The sequence below is a fragment of the Halichoeres trimaculatus genome, unplaced genomic scaffold (assembly GCF_033239565.1).
Source record: "Halichoeres trimaculatus isolate MK-OKI-2021-1 unplaced genomic scaffold, fHalTri1.1 fHalTri1_scaffold_1, whole genome shotgun sequence".
Classification (NCBI taxonomy): domain Eukaryota; kingdom Metazoa; phylum Chordata; class Actinopteri; order Labriformes; family Labridae; genus Halichoeres; species Halichoeres trimaculatus.
This window is the reverse complement of record NW_027437179.1, coordinates 564,877-580,903: the sequence shown is the minus strand read 5'-3', so window position 1 is coordinate 580,903 and position 16,027 is coordinate 564,877. Positions and strand designations below refer to the sequence as shown.

The 16,027-nt window shown below is 43.9% G+C and overlaps 1 pseudogene; it reads right to left on the bottom strand.

The window, feature by feature from the left end:
- Positions 1-1,861: 1,861 nt before the first annotated feature.
- On the bottom strand, positions 1,862-14,259 carry LOC141791272 (nuclear factor 7, brain-like; annotated as a pseudogene).
- Positions 14,260-16,027: the final 1,768 nt, after the last annotated feature.

Sequence of the window (16,027 nt, the reverse complement as noted above, 5' to 3'; positions counted from 1 at the left end):
TTTAGTGTTTTATTACCTTTCAGTTTCTGTCTGAAATTTTCTTCTAGCTGCTGTCTCTTTTAGGCCCCCTGCTCTATAAACCCCCTTCACTCTGATTGGACAGCTCTTTAGAGGCCTGTAGAGGGCAGATCTATGGGTAAATCTTGTTGTTTGAGGCCTGCCCCTCCATCTGGAGGGTCTGGTGAAGATCTGATGAGTCTGGATTAAGCTCAGATTATCTGAAGGTGTGATCTGGGTCTAACATGAATTAAACCAATCGGAGAGTCTGCTCCTCTTTCTTTTCAGAGTCAGGTGATCCTGCAGCCATTTTGCTATTTACATGCTTGATCCCAACATGTGTTGGCTCTTTCCTGTTTCCTGCTTGACCCACTGTTCTGTCCCTTCAGAGAGAGGCAGAGAAATCAGGGGTACATCAGTCCCATTTCCACCAAGTGGTCCAGTTTGGATCAGTACAGTTTGGCACGAGGTGGATCAGTAAAGCCTGATTGTGTTTACTCAGCCAACCGTGCTCTTCTCGGTAGGTGGCATGTAAACCAGATGCTGATAGCCACATCAGCCACATAATAGTGAGACGCCATAGCAATGCAAAACAGTTTACCCCACTAACAAATCCAACGAAGAAGAAAACGACCACACAGAAAACAAAGAGCAACAATGAAGACTCCAGCAATTCATTTTCTCTGTGATTGTCATGTGGATCTTTGTAACAAAAAACAATCACGTTTTGTTTCAGAGAAGTCTGCATGCAGCCAGGAGAAATACAGCAGCCGCTGTCACACAGGAAGTGACCATTCTTTGCACCAATCACAGACTGCAGTGTCTCTAGCTCCACCTTCTGGGGTCAGATCAGTGTGTCTGACACCCCAACAGAAGGAAACCAAATAGTAGGACGGTATGGGTCAGTAATTTAGGGGCCTGTCCTGTTTTTATTTAAAGGAAACTCCACAAAATGTGAGCTGTACTGAGACAAACTGAACTGAACCACTTGGTGGAAACGGGGCTTTAGCAGGAGAGGAGAGATGTAGAGGTGCCTGTCACTCTGTATAAGGTCCCAGAGAAAACAAAGAGAGATGGCATGCATCATGCAAACACACACACACACACACACACACACACACACACACACACACACACACACACACACACACACACACACACACACAGTATTGGTGAGTCATGCATAAGGACCGGTGTAGATGTGATATGTTTTCTCATGAGCGCATTTCTGCACAAGCACGTGTTTGTGTGTGTGGACATTATGTAGATGTTTTGATGTAATCAGGTTAATGACTTAAATCCTGTGTTCCTCAGAGTGCCATATGACCCTCAGCAGTTTAAGACAAGCCTATGGATGTGTCTGAGCGTGGGCGCACACACACACACACATACACACTCACAGATGTCTATGTCAGGTTAATGTTATTAAATTTCTGAATCTTTACGTGGTATCCAGGATGATGCTGCAGCGTGCAAACAGAGGCGAGCTGCTCTGTGACGTGAAAAACAGGAGCAGGTCTGACTCCCAGCTTTATATGACAGACATTAACCTCCATATTCATCTCTTCAGAAAAGCACATCTGATGTAAAAACCTCCAGGAACTGTCCGTGTTATAGCCGACAGTCTAGGGCATGTACACATGTGCATGTTTACTCCTGCCATACTCCCAACACTGGCTGGTCCTGGTCTGATCCATGCTTTCAAAAAAAATGAACATGGGTGTTTGTTCAATCAGCAAAATTAAAACATGTAGCTTCTACTGTATTATTTCATGTTCATTGGTTAAACATGATTATCTCACGTTGTTTCACTGTGATGTGCAAAATCATTCAAATTACAAGATTGCTTTATGTAAACTCAACCTCACTGGTTCAGGTCATTGACTGTATAAAATATGGATGAAGTCTCCCTGAAATCACCCGTCGGTTTCCGAAACTGAAAGTGAAGCACATTGGGTATAGCGGCCATATTGGTAGAGGCAAGAACTTCATGTACAGCTATAGGGCCCCTGTCAGTCACGAGACCCTGAGCTGTGCCTCTTATAGGGGGAGCTCGTGATCTTAATATTCTCTGACCGGCCGAGTTAGAGAAAATTCATCCCCCGTACAGTGGATGCCGGTCGTAAAATTAGCCACTCAAACAGGAGATGTATTTTGAACCAGGCTGTAAATAGGTTAATTTCTGCTTTGAAAGCATTTTTTTTTCTTTTGGCTTGGTGTGTTTGTGACTTCCTGTACTTCCAGAGCCAGCCTCAGGTAAACACTAGAGAAACAGCAGATTTTACCACTTCAGCATTGTCTCATATTCTTATAAGGCAGGTTGCTGCTTGGTTTGGGTAGGAATCTTATCTGCAATACCCCTCCAGGCCAGGAGGTGGCAGTAATGAGCAATATTGTCTATTCATCAGAGAGCTGAGCCAGAGGATGACCTGGACAATGTGGGCATCATTTCGAAGGGTGCATGTTCTCAATGAGCTAGGAAACAATCCACTGGCTGTTGTCAGGGGTGCATGTAAACACAACTTTGTAAACTTTTGTTTGTATAATTGGTACAAAACTAATATAGTAATTTTTGTTGTGATGGCTCATTGAAACCATGAATGAGGGGGAACGCAGTGCAAAAAAGCCCCTACTGTGCATTCAGATGATACTTGACAGGCATCAACCTGCTGTCTGTGCTCGGTAGATGTGAACCATCGGTCTGTGCTCAATTGACGTGAACCTGAGGTAGTGTGTGTGTGTGTGTGTGTGTGTGTGTGTGTGTGTGTGTGTGTGTGTGTGTGTGTGTGTGTGTGTGTGTGTGTGTGTGTGTGTGTGTGTGTGTGTGTGTGTGTGTGATTTAACAGCAGGTCTGACTGTCTTGTCTCTCATGTCTGTTTTTGTTAATGCATTGAGTCCCTAGGGCCTTTAAGAGCAAAGTAAAGAGTTCCTGAGAGGAAATCCAGTCGAAGGAGAGAAAAGTGTTTACAGATGTATTAAGTATATTATGTAGATAAAATAAGTCATGTGACCAAACTGTTGATGATGAAACAAACTGTGATGTGATATTGTTCATCTGGTGATTTTCTTTTTCTTTCTTTTTTTTTTTTTGGCTCATTCAGATTTACTGAACTTCTGAGCTGTTTTGTTGTCCTTGTACCAACTGGTGCGGGGTTCTCCAGGTCTTCACAGAGAGCCAGCTCCTCAGATTTTTGTTTTCTACATCAGTTCATCAGTAAAATGATGTGAACAATTGTGTGCATTGAACTGTTAATGCAAAACACAAGCATTGTATCAGAGGCTTTTTATCTTTATGGCCTTAACCAAACACTCACCCAGCGTTGTCGTCCAGGTCGAGTCTGGAGGCACCAAAAGAAAATGAACAAAAAAAGAGTTGAGTCAAAGTCAGTTAAGAAAAATCTGAGTCTAGTCCAAGCCTAGTCCTCTTCACCTGAATTTGTGTTCAGGTCCAGTCCTCAGTACCCTGGAGTATAACCTCCAGTGCTCGGGGTCAGGGCACCCAAGTCTGAGAGTCTAGGGTACCATGACACTGCACCCTACACTGAGCCAAGTGCTGCACATTATAAACTCTTAAAACAAAGATCAGTCTTGGTTGATTAAAGGATCAATCTCTGACTGTATATTATCAATACACTTTAAACTTTATTTACAGTGAAAAAATTAAGACAAGTTTACCAAATCACAACCTCCCACTGAGCAACGAGACGTTCAGAGGACGTCCTTCCAGCATCATCTATGGACCTCTAACTTTGGTCTCCTGAATGTGCAGACGTCCAGTACCTCCATAGAATTGTTAGATGTCCAAGCAGTGGACCTAGTTTGAACGTTGTGCAGATGTCCAGAACTGGTCCTGGACCGACAGACGGGATATAGACGTGGTCTCCACGTCCATCGGACACCTGATGTTTAGAGGGAAAGTCTGTGTTATAACGTGTCGAACAAAGAAGGAAATTTCAGCATCTATTAAAGACTGATATGGAGGAACAATGAGTAACTCAGCGCTGAGCGGCTGATCCAGTGTCCTCTCTCTGTCACCATCAGCTCTGTTTCTGGAGAGGTTTCTCTCTGAGGGGACGATGCTGCAGCTTTGTTTGATTCAGAGTTAGAGATGACCTGTGATAACTCCTGTTGCTGTTTGGCTTCAATCAGCTGATACTTTACTTCACTCTGACCGTAAACTAACCTCCATGGTCCTATCCCTCAGTCAGTCAGCTGTGTTTCCTCTGGACAGGGTGGAGGCAGTAGGACCCTGACAGAGGAGACAGACGACAGCAGAGGGTTAACACCTCCGGAAGCTCCTGCTTCTGTGCACTTTGCTTGAAGCAGCTAAATAAGCTCAGTGCTGAGCACAGTGAAGGCTAAAGTTGGAGTCTGTTTTTTTTTTTTTTTTTTTTAATTTTGAGATGATATTGTTCCAGCATCCAGAGCCGAGCTCTGTTATTATCATGATTCTGAATATGCATGCTCATCCATGCGTGCGTCGTGACTTCTTTGCCTGCAGTCTCTCTAGGCTTGGCTCTCCCCCTCGGTGCCCCGCTGGATTCTCCTGTAAAGACATATGAAATTAATTTCAGGCCTCGATGAGCTGCAATGACTCCTCCAGCTGGGAATCTGTGTCTCTGTGTCTCTGTGTCGTGGGTTTTCAGAGCAGGGTAAAGGATCTGGATCTAACAAGGCTCACGCCAACCCTGCGGCGGGGGGGGGGGGGGGGGGGGGGGGGGGGGGGGGACTGAGACAGAGAGGAAGGAGAGTCTCTTAAACAGAACATCGCAGTTCACTTCCTCTGCTGTCAGAATGTGGTCCCCAGATCTGTCTGAGCCGAGCAGATGCAGCACGAGTGGACAGAATAAAGCACCTGGACAAAGGAAAGGGCGTGGTTAACAAAGAGCCCACTCTACACCTTCTGACTCCGTCTGTCCAAACACTACAGAAGTGTGTAGCTGCCACACCAGGAGTCTTCTTTTTCACAGTGACACAACCAACAACATCCTGACATATTGAGGTGATACTTTTCTTTTTAAAACAATATTTATACTGTTATAATGTGAAACTTCACTTTTCAATGTGTCTTGGTTTAAAGAGGCCGTGAGGACTATCCATTCGAGGGAGTCTGCAGCTTTTGGCCCAGAGTATCATGCACACTTTGGTAAAACTATGACTCTAAACAAGGTGTGTGTTTGTTTTGGAAGTGAATGGAGGTTAGATCTTCTTTTTAAGTGCTCTGAGACATGTCTGTAACATGTAACGCTAGTGAATCCAGTGGCCTGACCCTTCTGGTCACTGCTGATTTATGAGGTTACAGTAACACAATAGAGACCTTTGAAAGAGACAGAGCACTTCTCTTCCTCTGGCTGGGTCCAGCCTTTTATGGGTGCAAGCTGCAGCTTCCTCTACACAGTCTGGCTAAGAAGCTCAGGATGGATGACATCGACCAGCAGAGTGCATACCAAGTGGGACCATGCTGCTGGTCTAAAGATCATCTGAGACTATAGAGCCATTCAAATTCTTAACTCTGCTAGTGTTCTTTTTAAAGACAAAAAAGGTATTTTTTTTACTTTGACATGTTTCGACGTGCAACCTGCCGTCTTCTTCAGAAGCTGTCATCCAGACAGCTGTGTGGTGTCTGGATGACAGCTTCTGAAGAAGACGGCAGGTTGCACGTCGAAACATGTCAAGGTAAAAAAATACCTTTTTTGTCTTTAAAAAGAACACTAGAAGAGTTAAGATTCTCAAAAGACAAGATGAATCTAATCAGTAACACTCAAGTCCTTTGTCAGTACCCGGCGTCCTCTCAAGTCCTTTCAACCTGCTTACCTGCAGTGATGCCGGTAACACACTACAAAGTAATGCCTTACTTTGATTTGACCACTTTTTTCAGTAACGAGTAATCTACCGTTTCAAAAACAGTAATCAGATTAAAGTTACTTAACTTAGTAAATGTCAGTTACTTTTCATTTCATTTTTCTTGTAAAAGAAAAATCTAAATGTCCTTTTCTTGCATCTCAGGGAATGACTGGGGGCTGGGGGAGTGAGTCACGTGTTTATCACGTTTTCAGCATGTGAACAACTCACATGTGTTAGCAGCCAGCACGCAAAGGTAAACAGAGGAGGGAGAGGAGAGATGCACATTTTCTAGCTGGAAACAGTCACTGTTTTGAGTTTGTCAGCTAAAGATGACAGTATTACAGTTTGTTGTTCACTCTGTGCTGGCAGTTTGCTTAAGATCTTTGACTAAAACATTTAGGAATCAGTGAGAGGGAGATCAGCCCACTGCGGAGATTAATGCTTGAGAAGTTGTTTGATTTCTACCTGGGGAAAGGTGAGTCCCGTCTGTCACTGTAACTCCCTGTATTCCATGAGCTGAACACTCCGTTCAGCTCAAATCCATCTGTTGAGGAACAGAGCAACATAACAGGCTCTAGTATAACAGGCAATAGGCTACAACGAGGCACCCGGTGGGAAGCAGGCGCATGCCCAGACTTTTTAGACTGGGGTGCCCTGAGCAGGGTACTGAGGATTATGTGAGCCCACACTGCAGCAACAATTATTTTCGTTTTTGTATTACAAATGCAGGATCAATAGACTACAGCTTTAACAAAAATTAAACTGATAAAAACCAAACTAGAGTAAAACAAAGAATTTAAAAAGAAAATAGTTTAAACCTAAAATTTAAGTGAATATTGCTGTAGTGTACCAAAAATATTACTGCAAAAACTGTCTGTAGTGGTATTTTGAAACTCAAAATGTGTAAAATGAATATTGTTGTTTTCAGTTGTAAAGTCCACGTTGTATGACTACCAATGTCTGAATGTTACTTTAAAACAAAACGTCTAGACTCATATTAAAATTCATTTAATTGCATTGCACAATTTTAACAAATTATGCAGCTGCATGTGTTTTTGGTAGCTGCTGAAAGTAACTTACAAAGTAACTTGTAATCTAACTTTGTTACTTTTAAAATCAAGTAGTCAGTAAAGTAACTAAGTTACTTTTTAATGGGTAATCAGTAATCATTAAGCAGGTTATTTTTTCAAAGTAACTGTGGCAACACTGCTTACCTGGCAGACTCACCGGGCAGACTCACCGGGCAGACTCCCCTGCCTGCACACTCTTTCAGAAGAGGGGAAGCCAGAGCACACTCAGCTGCAGGCAAAGGCCCTGGGGGAAGTTGGTAAAGGTGGGTCCATGACCAGGTCCTGTGGGTAGCACAGCAACTATCCTGACCACCATCAGCTGCAGCAAGCAGCAACAGCCCACCAAGAACTAAAGACTATCTCTTCTGGAGAAAAGCCCCCAGCCCCATCTGAAAGCCCACAGTGGGCTGCCATCAATGGTGAGAGAAGGAGGATTCTGGTGGACCTAGGGAGGCGGGGGAAGTCCCTGGACATCATTGCAGCCTCCTCTGTCAGGCCTGATAAGGTCCTGATTGCTGAGATAATCCAGCAAGTGGTAATGCTGGAGCTAACAGTCCCCTGGGAAGACCGGATGGAGGAGGCTCGGGAAAGCCATGTGATGGTAGCGTGCCAAAGATGGTGAAGGGCCAGATGTGAGCCAACTGAACATGGCAGCAGGGGCTTTGCAGGGCAATCCTTGCACAGGGTCCTGGAACGCTTACAGATCTGTGGGCAACAGAGGGCCATCAAGAGGATCTGAACAGCTGCTAATAAGGCTTTCTGTTGGTCCTGAGGAGTGGAGAGGAACACTTCCTCAGGGCCTGATCACCCCTGCCCAGATCCCCTGGGTGAGATCATGCAATAAGACCTGAGAAACCTGAAGATCCCAGTGAAGCTTTGAAAGGAAATTCAAAGTTTTAAGTGAATCTTAAAAGTTCCAAATGATTTACCACCCAGCCAATGTTAAAATGTTAGCTTTATCCTTTTATGTCAGTTTAACGTTGAGGTCAGGCCCCAACCCTAAAAATATGAACCGACCCTGAACCACTTGTAACCTATGTTCACCGCTAAGGTTTACTTTACCATAAACTTAAGGATAACATAAGGAGAAAAGGCTAATGAAATCAGAAGATCTAAACTCAAAAAGAGGGAAATAAATAAGGTGGCAATACTTAATAAGGCACACAGACAGTAAATGAGGGTTTCAAAAAGTGTTCTTGTATTTTCAATATAAAATGAAAATAAAATAAAAACAAAAGAGGAAAGAAAATTTTTCAAGTTCTTCAGTTCTTTCTGTTTAGTAAGTTCACTTCACTTTGTCAATTCACAAAAATTCAAATAAGGCACACTTCATGTCATCAGTAGTTATGATTGTCCACCGGATTCAAAGTTCATTATAACAAAAAAAAATGTTTTCTTCTTCAAAGATACGATCGTCCAAAAGCTAGAAAATAGTCTCTTTCAACTGAAAATCTTATCTGATGTGGTCCTTGTTTCACAGACAGATTCCAATGTCCTCGTTTGTCGGCTTCAGCTCGCCATCCATCCACACCAGAAGGAAAAGGAAACTGTATAAAAATAAGGCCAAACTTTAACACTCATAAGCATAATAAGTTAACAAGTAAATTACATAAGTTAACAAATGATCAAATAAATAACAGTTAAATAAAACACTGATAAATTTACTCGTCTATCTTTTTTTCCTTTGATCTCTATAGCCCCACACTGCGTATCACGCAGCTAGTTGCTCATTCATTCTCACACTCGCACATGGTAGCCAAACTTTTGTTAGCATTAGCTTTAACCCATCGATCCGTTACCTACTCATACTCATTCATACAACAACACACATACCAACAGATGAGTGTACACTGTATTAGATTCATGCCAGTCACTATAATTAACTTACCAAGTCCAATCAAAATATATTTTGAATACATCGGCTCGTCTCGTCCAGCACCACTCGGCAACGTATAAGTTCAGTTTTTCCACTTCTTCGTCTTCTAAGTTCAGTTTAAGTTCAAAATATAAGTTCAGTTAGCACGTTTATGTTTAGTGCATAAGTTCGGTTACTCCGCGTACTATTCAATAAGCTTTACTATAGATCAGACCTCAGATGATTCAATCTGGAGTCAAGTCGAGTGTCTCACACTGGGTGCTTCCCAATGTGCCAAAATGCAGTCTCCTATCTCCTCTCTCCTCCGCGACACCGGAAGTACTTTGTGAGCAGCCATGTTGGAGGACATTCCAAAGCGCCAAATGTGCTCGGAGGAGAGAGGAGAGAGGAGAGAGGAGAGAGGAGAGAGGAGACTGAGCTGGAGGAGGCATAATCGAGGAAACACAAGTGCAGGCTTCGCGGAAGTCTTTTCACTGACAGACACGCCCCCTTGTGACGTATCAGAGCTGGCTATAAAGCGTCAGCTGTCCACATGTGTGAAACGTGAGCTCCATGGAGCAAGATAAGCTGTCTAAGTGTAAAGCCTGGCTCACACTACAGGATTCTCGCCCGATTTAACCCAGATTCGGTCCTCCCCACAATCAGGGAAGAAATCTGGTCGGAGACTAAAATCAGCCCCGACGTTCGGTAAAGATTATCTTCTAGTGTGAGCGGTTGACAGATGAATCTTTTGCCCCACGATCTTCTCACAGACTCGTCGGAGCCGCCCCGATAATTTTCAAACATGTTTGATATTTATCTGGATTATTACAACATTCATTCTCACTGAGGATGACAACAAACAATTATAAAGAGCCCCAGAGACCAGACAACAGACAACACACGCAGGCTGAAAGTGAAACTGAAAGGCTCCGGGTCAGCTGACTGCGCGCTCCACTGGCTCACTCCAGCCAGTTCAATAATGCCTTTAAAAATAACACATAACCACGCCATTTTCATACAGTAGCAAACTGTTGTTTTATCAGCGATTGATGTGAGATCATGACATTATTGGCTGATACAGCAACAGTTTCACCTCTGTCCCTCTGCGTGCGCGTAATGGATGAAAGGCACCGCTGCAGACAGCTCCACTTCTCTCTCCTCCTGTCCCACCAGTGCGCTAAGCAGTGCTTATAGCAGAATAAACACATTATTTATAAACACAAAGTGGCCCCAATATAAGACTTAAAAACTATCAATCTGGGCCTGGGAAAACGTGACATTTTTCTTTTTCATTCATGAACATATTCATGTTAAACTGATCTAAAAGTGAATATGAATTTTCCGTGGTTGAGCGCCCTGTTGTTTACGTTATTTTCCTTAGTTTAGTTTGTCTCGTGCGTTCAGACCGGTTTATCCAGCTGTGACGCCGCCATCACTACAAGACTGACGTCATGTGACGCTCCGGAGGAGAGGACATCTCAATGCTCATAAAATGAACCTCCTCGTCTCCTCTCTCCTCTCTTCGTTTCCTCGCGTCTCTGGCATGCATCTCTGGTGGGCGGGACTAAGACGCAAGTGGAGGAGGCGAGTGGAGGAGGCGAGGGTGGAACTTTGGAGCTTTGAGAAGCATCCACTATCAGCTGCGCCGTCTTATACCTACACTTCCTGATTCACGCTGAATCCAGGAACGTGATAGGACAATTCACTTACCGCGAGATCTACAAATAATGCGAGATCAAATGTAACACGAAAATTAATATAGAGTTGAAGAACAAAGTAAAACTATAGAACTGGCAGAATTTTAAGAATGCACATTCACCTTTACAAAAGTATCTAAAATAGTGACCTGGGTTACACACTTCTTAATACACTTCACATTTCTCAGTATGGGCCCCCTTCTCAAAATCTCATTGACCAGCACAGATAGACCAAGGTCCTGGATCCACTGTCTTCAAGCTCAGATTACACTAAGCACCAACAAGTTAAAGCATATTTAACTCACATTATATGAAACAAGTCATACTCCCCCTCTGGCAGAAAGAGGAACTGCAGACTTCAAAGAAAAACACAGTCAACTGGGCTGGATGTCATTGCATTTATTTTGGATTAGGGATCCACAGGTGTTTAAATGCAACAAATATTTACTAAATGTAATAAACGCTGAAAGTTTCTAAATTCTTTATTATCTCGACAAAAGTTAAAATTAAAAAGTGATTTATTGAACCATTACTGAGCCCCCAAACATGAACTAGCTGATGCAATGAAACCCTCACACCAATACCAACTCAATTAGTTTAAAACTGAACAAAGTTAAATGAGTAAAGTCTAAATGAGAGGATGATCTTTTTTACTGAGGACAGTTCATTTTGTGACTGTATTCAGTTACATCTGTAATTAAGATGTAACTGCAGGCGGCCTTTATAAACACACACACACACACACACACACACACACACACACACACACACACACACACACACACACACACACATACACACACACACACACACACACACACACACACACACACACACACACACACACACACACACACACACACACACACACACACACACACACACACACACATACACACCCTCTTTGATAAGACCTTCAGATCATAAACAGTATTCAGGAATGGAAACATCCTCCCAGTGAAAGTGTGTGTGAAGGTGTGTATGCGTGTGTTGGTATCAGGATCAGAGAAGGACAGCTCTCCTCTGTCCCAGTCCAGTTTCACTCTGATCCTCTGGAGACGGTTCAGACCTGAGAGAGGAGTGTATGGATCTGGTGGTGAGCCTGCTGAGTATCTACCTTCATAGAACTGTATTCCCCATAATCCAGATGTTCTGTGTCCCTTCCCCTGAGCAGACTCTGGTGACACCCCCAGTAACCAGACTGTACCGTCTCCAACCTCAACATCCCAGCTGTGAGTCCCTGAGTTAAAGCCCTCAGAGCCCAGGACAGAGCGGGAATAATTGACCCTCTCTGGATTATCAGGGAGCTGCTGCTCCTCTCCTGGTCTCCCAGAGGTCAGATCCTCAGACAGGATGAGTTTAGATCCAGCAGTGTTTGGGTCCAGGATCACAGGCCTGTAGGAGACCATGTCCTTCATCCTGATCCAGATGTTGTAGCTCAGGTTGCCCAGGTGTTTGGCCTGCTCTATCAGAGCTCCTGAGGGCAGCTGTGGATCCTCCAGCAGGGGGCGCTGCTGGACTCTTTCCACTGCAGCCTTGTAGTTCTTCAGGAATGAGACGTCTCCAGCTCTCAGCTGCTCCTCTGTGTCTCTGACTGTGTCTGAAAGAGCTGCTATCTCTCTGCTCAGAGCCCCCATCTGCTCCTTCATCCTCTGACTCTTCTGCTCCTCTTCCTCCCTCAGTGCAGACAGCCTGGCCTCCTCTTCCTCTTCTAGAAACTGATGAAGCTTCTTAAACTGCTCCTTAATCTGCCCCTCTGTGTGTCGGGCCTGGGCCTGAATGTGTTTTTGAGTCTTATCAAACTTCACTTGAGCTTGTTTAAAAACCTTTAACTTCTCCTTTAAGGGCTCCAGACTTTCCAGAAGCTTCTTCTTGTGTTGTCCAGCAGCTTCATCAATGGGTCTGAATCTGTGCTGGCTGTGTTTCTCTGAATCTCTGCAGACCACACACACTGGCTGCTGATGGTCCAGACAGAAGAGTTTGAGTTTCTCAGAGTGCAGACTGCAGAGATCCTCTGAAGGTCTCTGACCTCTCTCCAGTAAGAAGGACTCACACAGGTTCTTCAAGACCAGACTAACTGGAGGATCTGTCCTTGAAGATCTCAGGGATTAAAGCTCTGTTGATTTGACAGATTTCTGTCAATTTTAGAATTGTTATAGTTTTGGTGGGTGTCAGACAGAAAGTGGAGCAGACTGCTGTTTTTAATGTTTTTATCTGAATCCTCTAACACTAGTGGAGTTTTGCATGTGTTTGGCATTTTAATGTAGGCTACAGTCAGAACTTTGATCTGCCACATGAAGTCTGCTCAGTGTATGAGACTTTTACTGTGGTAGTGAGTATCAGCGTGCACTCCCTGTCGTGTGTCCTGACTTTTATTTTAGGCCTCTGTAATTGCTTTTCTCTGTCACCAAAGAAAAAAACACCAGAGAATAACAATCTGTATCGTGAGTTTACTGATAAAGTTTGATCACGTACAGGCAGAGGAAGCAGTCACCATGCCAGACACACTGCGATAGGAACACACTAACACTACAGGTGATACAACACCTGACCCACAGAGCACTGTGCCACATGAAACAGATTATTACAGATTATCATTAGATTATTATGTGGCATATTAGCTCAACAAGCTAGCTCCAGTTTGCTTTCTTACATGGTGTATTAGCTCAACAAGCTAGCTCTAGTTTACTTTCTTACATGGTATATTAGCTCAACAAGCTAGCTCCAGTTTGCTTTCTTACATGGTGTATTAGCTCAACAAGCTAGCTCTAGTTTACTTTCTTACATGGTGTATTAGCTCAACAAGCTAGCTCTAGTTTACTTTCTTACATGGTATATTAGCTCAACAAGCTAGCTCTAGTTTACTTTCTTACATGGTATATTAGCTCAACAAGCTAGCTCTAGTTTACTTTCTTACATGGTATATTAGCTCAACAAGCTAGCTCTAGTTTACTTTTTTATCATTAACGACTGAATGGGTCAAATCTTTCTCCACTGAATTCATAGAAAAGCTTCGGTTTGTTTGTAAGTTAGCCCCCTTTCCCGACCAGGTTCCTGCCTGTTAAAGGAAGTTTTTTCTTGCAATTGTAATTTGCTAAATGCTGCAAAGTCCTGTACTCGTGGTGGGTTGAGATGAGATCAGACTCCTTATCTTGTCTTGCACACCATCTGTTTTTGGAAAGTGTCTTGAGATAACGTCTGTTATGATTTGGGTTAATAAAAATAAAGACTGATTAATTTGTCAGATTCAGATTTATAATTTAACACAGGATGAATACACTAATCATTGTACACACACACACACACACACACACACACACACACACACACAAACACACACACACACACACACACACACACACACACACACACACACACACACACACACAAACACACACACACACACACACACACACACACACACACACACACACACACACACACACACACACACACACACACACGTGTGAAAAGAATTTCTGTAAAAGGAATTTTTTTAGCAAAGTTAGTATTTTTCGGTTGTTACTCCAGAATAAAGTGGGCTGTGTTTTTACTCTAACCTCAGCAATGTTCAGTCATTCTTTTTAATAATTTTTTTTCTTTCTTTATTAAAACTTAATCTCTGAGATCTCCTCGGCAAACGACAAACTGGACAAACCTGTGTTGAGCTCCCTCTCCACCAGGTCTGCAGACAGACTTTACAGAAGCTGTGGCTACATGACAGAACAACAGGGTCTCTAAAGACCTCCTGACAGACCGGACAGCAGAGATCCTCCTCTGAGCGAGAAGCCATTTAGTCTGTAAGTGAAACCGAAAGCAGAGGACACAAAGTGCAGTCAGTCAGGGCTCCTCTCCCTCTGAGAGAAAGCTCTTTAAAGCAGACTCTGAGTTCAGGTTTTGGTTGAACCCACCTTCACTTTGTGGACTCTCAGCAGGGTGAAGCAGCAGTGTTGTGGTTTCTCTCTCCTGGAGCTGAACTCAGAGAAAGTATTTTGGTCTGGAGGTGAAGCTGATGCTCTTTCTGTCCGTCTGTGTTTCTCTACAGTTAGAGAGATAATGAAGTGTTTGTGGGGTTTCTTGAGGTGAGTCAGAGATTCAGGAGAAAGGTGGAGCTCTTTAAAGCTTTGCCCATCAAATGCTGTTGCTGCACCTGTAACAAATGGGTGTGTTTGATTCCAGAGTACTGACTCATTGTTGGTGAGGTCAGAGGTGTGAACATGTTTTCTTTCTTCCCTCACTAAGCCACTGATGGTGTCTGTCATAACTCTTCCCAAACCTCAGGACCACAGGTGGGGGTCAATAGGTAGATCAAGTGGCAGATCCAAAGCTTGGCCTCGAGCTCAGCTCCCTCATCACCGTGACAGTCAACAAACCTATTCCTGCAGATACAACACCAACAAACTGTTGAACCCTGGATCAGGTTTCCCCTCACCTAGAAATCAGATCCTGAGCGACTTGGAAGTCCTTCTGCTGGGAGCAAAATGTGCACTCCCACCCTGAATGAGGATCAGCTGTTTTTAAGCAGATAACCATGGCTGCAGACTGAGAGGTGTTAACCCTCACCCCAGCTGCACTGAACTCAGCTGTAAGCCACCCTGATGCCTACAGGAGGTCTCACCCTGAAGAAGCCAACAGAACCACATCATCTGCAAAAAGAGCACAGGTGGACTTCCAAGACTCCACAAAAGGAAGGTCACCTCCACCAGCTGTGCTTTGATATATATTGCCTGTGAAGACTGGAATCAGAATCAAAGACAAGGGGTAACCCTTGTGGAGGCCAACATGCACTGGAAACATGTCTGACTTGGTGCCAAATATGCAGACAGTGTTGAAAAAAAGGTAAATTAAGTTTGTTTGACATAAAGTTGCATTCCAGGTAAAAGAACTGAAGGAAGGTTAAGCAGAGAGTGGAGACAGACACACTCCATAAGTTTCATTATCCAGAAAGGAGCAGAGGATAGGAGTGCAAAGACCAAGTCCTGCCACAGTCCTGAGAGCCAATGAAGGGGACAGATAGGTTTAACACCGAGTGAGGAGGATAAGAAGGCTGAACAGCTCTACATGGGCGTGCGCTTCTGTGAGTCCCTTCAGGGGACCACTTCTCCGTCTCCACAATGGTGTATGTGCGTGGGTGTGTGTGTCCCATTCTTGCAAGAAGTAAAAACTTTTACCAAGTGAACTGACTTTGTGCATCTTTCTCTAGTTGTGATACAAATGTTTCTATCACACAGCTCTTACTTCAGACAGGAAGTGGACAGTAAACGCCCTGGAACTCTATACACCAACAGTGGCTCCTTGAGGCGTATACTTGCAAGAGCCCTGGTCTATTGTTTAATCCAGTACCCTGGGGTAGAACTTTCCAGGGAGGCTGAGGAGTGTGATCCTCTGGACCTCCTTTTTAAAAGGGGAACCACCACCCTGGTCTGTCAGTCCAGAGGCACCGAACCCCATGTCCATGCAATGTTGCAGACATGTCAGCCAGGACAGTCCTACAACATCCAGACCCTTGAGGAACTCAGGACGGATCTCGTCCATTCCCAGGGCCTTGCTACTGTGGAGTT